Source organism: Peromyscus californicus, unplaced genomic scaffold (assembly GCF_007827085.1).
Source record: "Peromyscus californicus insignis strain IS unplaced genomic scaffold, ASM782708v3 Scaffold_17__1_contigs__length_78620276, whole genome shotgun sequence".
In the NCBI taxonomy this organism is placed as follows: Eukaryota; Metazoa; Chordata; class Mammalia; order Rodentia; family Cricetidae; genus Peromyscus; species Peromyscus californicus.
This window is the reverse complement of record NW_026294469.1, coordinates 13,912,586-13,918,558: the sequence shown is the minus strand read 5'-3', so window position 1 is coordinate 13,918,558 and position 5,973 is coordinate 13,912,586. Positions and strand designations below refer to the sequence as shown.

Below are 5,973 nucleotides of genomic sequence, written 5' to 3'. Positions count from 1 at the left end.
CAAAGACCTGCGGCGCCTCCCCGCCCCTTCCGCCCGCGCGCACGCGCCTGCCTCCGCCCGCCCCGCCCCTTCCGCTCGCGCGCACGCGAACCTCCGCCCCGCCCACGTGGGGTCTTCCTCCCGCCTGCGCCCCCGAGCTCCATTGTCGCGTCTGCCCCTTCTCACTCCCCCAGTTTTCCAGTTCCCTATTCAGATTTTCCCGTCGTGACAGCTGTTTTCCATGACCCCTGACAAGAGTAAACCTACGCGTGAATGCACCGAGCAAGAAGTAACGGTCCCACGAGCTGCCCCAGGTGCTCGGCGCGGCAGCCGCCTGCTCGGTCCCCTGTGTGCACGAAGTCACTGCACAAAGCCCAGCTGCCGTGACTCGGGCGCCAGACACGCCTTTAAAGTCGGGTTTCCCATTTTTTTTTTTTTTTTTTTTTTTTTTTTTTTTTTTTTTAGTAGCTGTTGTTTATGTGTATAAATGTTTTCCCTGAGTGTATATGTACACCATGCATTGCGGGCAGAGGCCAGAGGAGGGCGTTGATCCCCAGGGACTGGGGTGATAGTGGTTGTGCACATTGGTACTGGGAACCCAACCTTGGCCCTCTGCAAGAGCAGCAAAGTGCTCTTCACCTGTGAGCTATCTTTCCCAGCCTGTCTGTCCTCGTTTTAAAATATTTACCTTTATTATTTGTGTGTGTGTGTGTGTGTGTGTGTGTGTGTGTGTGTGTGTGTGTGTGTGTGTGTGTCTTCGTTTATATGGCATGTGTGTGCAGTGCCCACGGAGATCAGACGAGGGTGTTGGGTCCCTTGGAACTGGAGTTACAGGTAATGTGAGCCCCCATGTGGGTGCTGGGAATGGATCGTGGTTCTCCGGAAGAGTAGCAAATGTTCTTAACAGGTCCATTTCTCCAGTCCCAGCTTGTCTCTTTTTAAAAGTTAAAGTACTTTACTTTGTGAAATATCTTGTATTTGTTAAGGACGCCAGATATGTTTCACAAATAGTTTTCCATTTATTTGTAACTTTTTAAAAAATGTTAATTAAAAAAAGGGTAACAAGGTGATGACAGAAATAAGTTCTCTTTTGTGAACTAGCACTTAAATCAGATATTTGGAAACAATGTCCATTAGGCTCTAGATCTATTAATAACTCAATAATCATAGATAATGTGAAATAATATAGCAAATAGGTAAGCTTGAGCAAAACTTCCCAGAAAGAAGCTGTACCTTACATTAACCTTTGCAAGGCTGATTAACTAGAACTTAAGTGACTTGGAGAGTTTGGGATGTTGCAAGTCCAGAGCCAAATTATCTAGGCCATCTTTAGCCCTCTTAACAACCATTTATTACTCCCCTGTGTATCTGACCTAATAGCTCTGTGACCTTAGGTAAATCATTTGGAATGTATTAGTGTTCCATTGAAAAGTATTAACTGTTATCAGACATCATCTGAAGCCTATTGCTGAGATTTCTCCACTGGGCTATCACCTGATTCTGAGGTCTCCACCAATGTATTTAAAAAGTGTCTTGATGTTCACGACTTTCTTTGTTCTGTTACTATAAGAACTTCATGAAACTGCTTGCACGTTGGGACATCTAATTTGGGATGGCCTAAATCTGTGTTCCCTGGCCATGACTACTCATATTTGACTCCCAAATAAACTCTTGTCCCCTTTGTGTTTTTCTGTCAAAATAATACTACTTGGTGTTTGTTGTCTATTGTTGGATAACAGACCACTCTGAAGGCTTAGACATTACAGCAAATGTTGCTCACAAAAATTCCATGGCAAGGAATTCAACAATGTTTAGCAGAGATTGCCAGGCCTTGCCTTATGAGACGCTAGCTCTGGTGCTTGAGCCAGGGTTGGAAGTTCGAAGTGACTTTACTTATACTCCTGGACTTGATGCTTGCTACCTTCCTGCTTGTGCAACCTGCTGTTCCTCACTCAGGAATCTCACCACGTATTTAGTCTCATCCATCCTTTAGATGGTCAGCATGAGCGTTCTTCCACAGTAGCTGGCTTCCATAGAGTGAAAGAGAAAGAAAAACCTAGACTTGGAACCAGCATTATATCACCTCTGCTGAACTTTGTTGATGAGAGATAGATTCATGGGATGGGTACCAGATTCCTCCTCTGACTTGGAGCAGCAGCTTGAGCATAAGAGGAGTGTTTGCCAGTTATTTTTGCTTCAAACCTATTGCATAGTCTTATACTGAGAAGCTGTTGTTTAGGAATGGAAACAGCTGAAAAGCAAGGCTATGTTATCAGCTGTAAGGCTTTCAGTTGCTGTAATGGAACCTTACTAAGTGTCCTTATGTTAAGTCCTCTCTACGCTTGGCCTAGATAGCTATATGCATGAAGCCATTCCCCAGGGTTGATGGATTTAGTGTCTGACAATGTCGATAAGTCTTGAGATGTCTGCCTGTTTAAGGTCTGCCATCTATGGACTGGGTTGTTCTCTAGTCAGGTTTTCTTTTCTGATCCCCGAGTGGTGCTCACAGGTCCAGGTGACAGATGGTGTCTGAAGCAGGAAAAGGACACACTGCTTTCTTCTGTTTCAAGGCTAAGGGAACCCTCTCATCAGGCAGATTTTCTCCTTGTGTCTCATTAAATAAAATTGCTGTAATTGCTTATGCTTAGGCAATGGGTATAGGGAAGGCCTCTGTGATAGGTTTAAGGCAGTTAAGATTTATACCCCAGCACTGAGGAGGGAGCTGGCCTCTTCTGAAGATCACAGATCTTCTGGTAAGGGTCCGTGAAATTCGGATTATGTGTGAAAGGTACAGGCGTGGGATAAACAGATGGATGCTGTATGGGCAACAGTAACATTCATTTCAATGGGCATCAGATTCCTGAGTATATAAGATGAAACACTAAGAAAAAGGTCAGGCTTAGATCATTCCTTACAAGATGGTACCCAGTCCATCTGTTTCTTGCCTTCTATGTTGTAGGCTCCTCTGCCATGCCTTCCCCACCATGATGGATTGAACTCTTTGAAACCTGCTATATTTCTGAGGAGATTCCTGATTCGAATTATAGAATGTACTGGAAAACCACAGAAGAGAGCAATGGTTAAAGTCGCCACTGAAATGGAAGTGATGTTGAAGTTGAAATCACTGGTGTGTCCTGCTGGAGTTCAGTGGAACAAGAGGGATACTCTTCATACTACTGACCAGGGACACTGTAGGCCCAGGACACAGAAGGTACCTGGAAAAGAGCAACACAAGCAAACTCTGACTCTTTCTCATGGAAATGTCTTCCTTGATTTTTTGACCATTCAACATCCCTTCCAAAGAAAAGTTTCAACTTTCTCTTTTCTACTTCTTTCCCCTTGTGTAGCTCTCAAGCATTGTTTGTGAGGTATTATATTCAACTGGAATGAACATCATGTAATAAGAGAAAAAAGGTAATGGGTCACATATCTTAAAAATACACAACAATTATTTAGTTGCAAAAGATATAGACTAGTTATTCAGAACCAATATCTAGATTTGGGGTATCAGCTAATTGACACATGAAGCCTTTTTCAAAAATTCCCCTTTGTATCAACCTCATTTAGTGTTTACTGTTCTCAATTATGCTAGTGCCTTCAAAGGTCCTTCCCCACATCTTCCATACACAGGGACTCCGTCAATATGAAATCTTTATCTCATAAACTAGTGAGCACAGGGTGGGGAATAAAATACAGTTCTTTTGGTTTTCAGTATCAGTTACTCTTGTGTCATTGTGACCAAAAACGCACGTAGAGACAGGTTAAAGGGGGGCTGGTTTGGGCTCATAGCTGTGATGGCCTTCCGTCTGCTGTAGTGGGAAAGGCGTGGTGGGGTGGCTTCGTCTGTGGTAGTGGTGAGAGCAAGGCAGCGGCAGCTGTTGACATTACTGTGGGTCAGGAAGCATGGGCCAGTGCATCATGTGGGGGAGAGAGGGAGAGAGGGAGAGAGGGAGAGAGGGAGAGAGGGAGAGAGGGAGAGAGGGAAAGGGAGAGGGAGAGGGAGAGAGAGAGAGAGAGAACGAACCAGCCAGGAAGAACCTGTTATTTCCACTGAGTAAAGAATTCAGCTTTGGGAAAAATGGCAGCTTGGTTGGCGACTTGATGGTGGCAGAGACATTGTGTGTGTGGTTTTACATTTCAGTGAGAAATTAAACCCCGTGACCACTCAAAAGCAGCCAGATCTTCTTTCCTTAAGTTTGGAACGTCTGTATTTATTGTCTCATTGATTGTTGTTGAGTTTCATAGGTTGCTTTAACATCTGCTGTCAAAGTCCCCTTGGAAAGGGAGGATGATAGTAGCATGACACTGAATTTTAGCTTCCTGTGTCCTCCCCCATGACTGAACACGGGAATATTTTCAACTTTCTCATGGCTTTTTTAAAAAGCCAAATGTACCATTGTAAAATAATTTGTTTCTCTGGTGTCACTGGATACTGATAGTATTTGACTGCTGTTTGAACTAAGTTGAAAATAACAGGTGTCATTGACTTCTTAGGTCAAAGCAGGAACTATAACTCATCAGTTTGGTTTGATTTTTAGTAATGAATTAAAGAACATGAGTTTTTATCGTTGATAGAAGAATGCAATTTAACCTAGTACTTTAAAAGAGATATTAAAACACTGTTCTTGTTTTTTTTTAATATTGAATCAGTGTCTTGCTGTGTCTCCAGATGCCTTACCACTCATGATATAGTCCAAGCTGGCCTTAAACTTTCTCATGGAAAATTGAACCCATTGGCCAAAGAAAGGCGACCAGATTCCGTTTCCTTCGGGCCTTAGCTGGAAGCACAGTCTTCTTGGCACCTTCTCACTATCTTTGATTCGGGTGCACAGGTTGGCTTTGAGGGAGACCTGGAACTTCTGGTCATCTCCTCTCTGCCTTCTGAGCACTGGGGTGACATGTGTGCCTGGCCACGCTGTTCATGTGGTGCTGGTGGCCGAACCCATGGCTTTGTGCGTGCACTCTGCCAACTGAGTGCAGCTTTGCCCGGAGGCTTTAAGTGGCATTTTATACAGTGCTTATTACCTCTTCAGAAGCCAAAACGACCACATCTTCGCTCATTCTAAATGTGCTGCACATTTAAAGTCTTTTGAAGAGGAGTGTACTGATGTATTGGATCCCTTTAAGGCTGTGGTTTCACTGCGAAGGATGATTTTTGGAAATGATGGAAGCATGGGGATCTAAATACCTACTTATTTTACTGTTGGCCCGATGCAGTTCTGTCTCTTCTTCCCTGAACCGAGCACTTGAACACAATACGTTTTCAACATCTACCTGCCCAAGCTCTGGCATTTTCCCCTGGTGACAGCCATTTGAGGTTCCAAGGCACTATTTTTCTCCACCATGTCCTCTACCCTCTTGCCTCCGGCTAGCTTATCTGTATAGCCTTTTATCTAGGCTTCTGCCAAGCGTGGCTTCAGAATTCTTATCTCTCCCCATTCCTTCTCTGAAGGAATAACTTTGGTCTTTTACTGATAAATAAATCTCAAATTCATATTTTATCTCTGACTTGTCTACCATGCTACAAATGTTTTTGACCCGTTAAATATTTTGTGTGTATCAGTGTGTGTGTGTGTGTGTGTGTGTGTGTGTGTGTGTGTGTGTGTATGTGTGTGTGTGTGTGCCAGGAGAGGGTGCTGAATCCCTTGGAGCTGGAGTTACAGGTGTTTGTGAGCAATATGGGTGCAGGGACCTGAACTTGGGTCCTTAGGACAGAGTAGCAAGTGCCCTTAACTGCTGGCTTTCTCTCCAGTCTTCCAATTAAAAAAATGTTTTTATTAGCATATATTAATCATATATAATAATGGGATTCATTATGACATTTTCATAGTAGGTGTAAACTGTTGAGATCACATTTGCCGCCTTCTCCACCTCTCTGCCAACACTTGACTTACATTTGTTTCCCCAGGATCTTCTAAAGCACTTAGAAGAAAGTACTTAGAAACTATTTATGACTTTTAAAAAGCTTTCCTCAAAGGCAAACCTAAATTAAAG

At 43.6% G+C, this 5,973-nt stretch overlaps 1 long non-coding RNA gene across 1 annotated transcript; it reads left to right on the top strand.

Annotated features, from left to right (window-relative positions):
* The first annotated feature begins 98 nt into the window (after positions 1-98).
* On the top strand, positions 99-5,480 carry LOC128112589 (uncharacterized). Its single transcript, XR_008219035.1, has 2 exons — positions 99-391; positions 2,939-5,480. It is a non-coding gene; the product is annotated as an uncharacterized LOC128112589 (long non-coding RNA).
* The last annotated feature ends 493 nt before the right edge of the window (positions 5,481-5,973 follow it).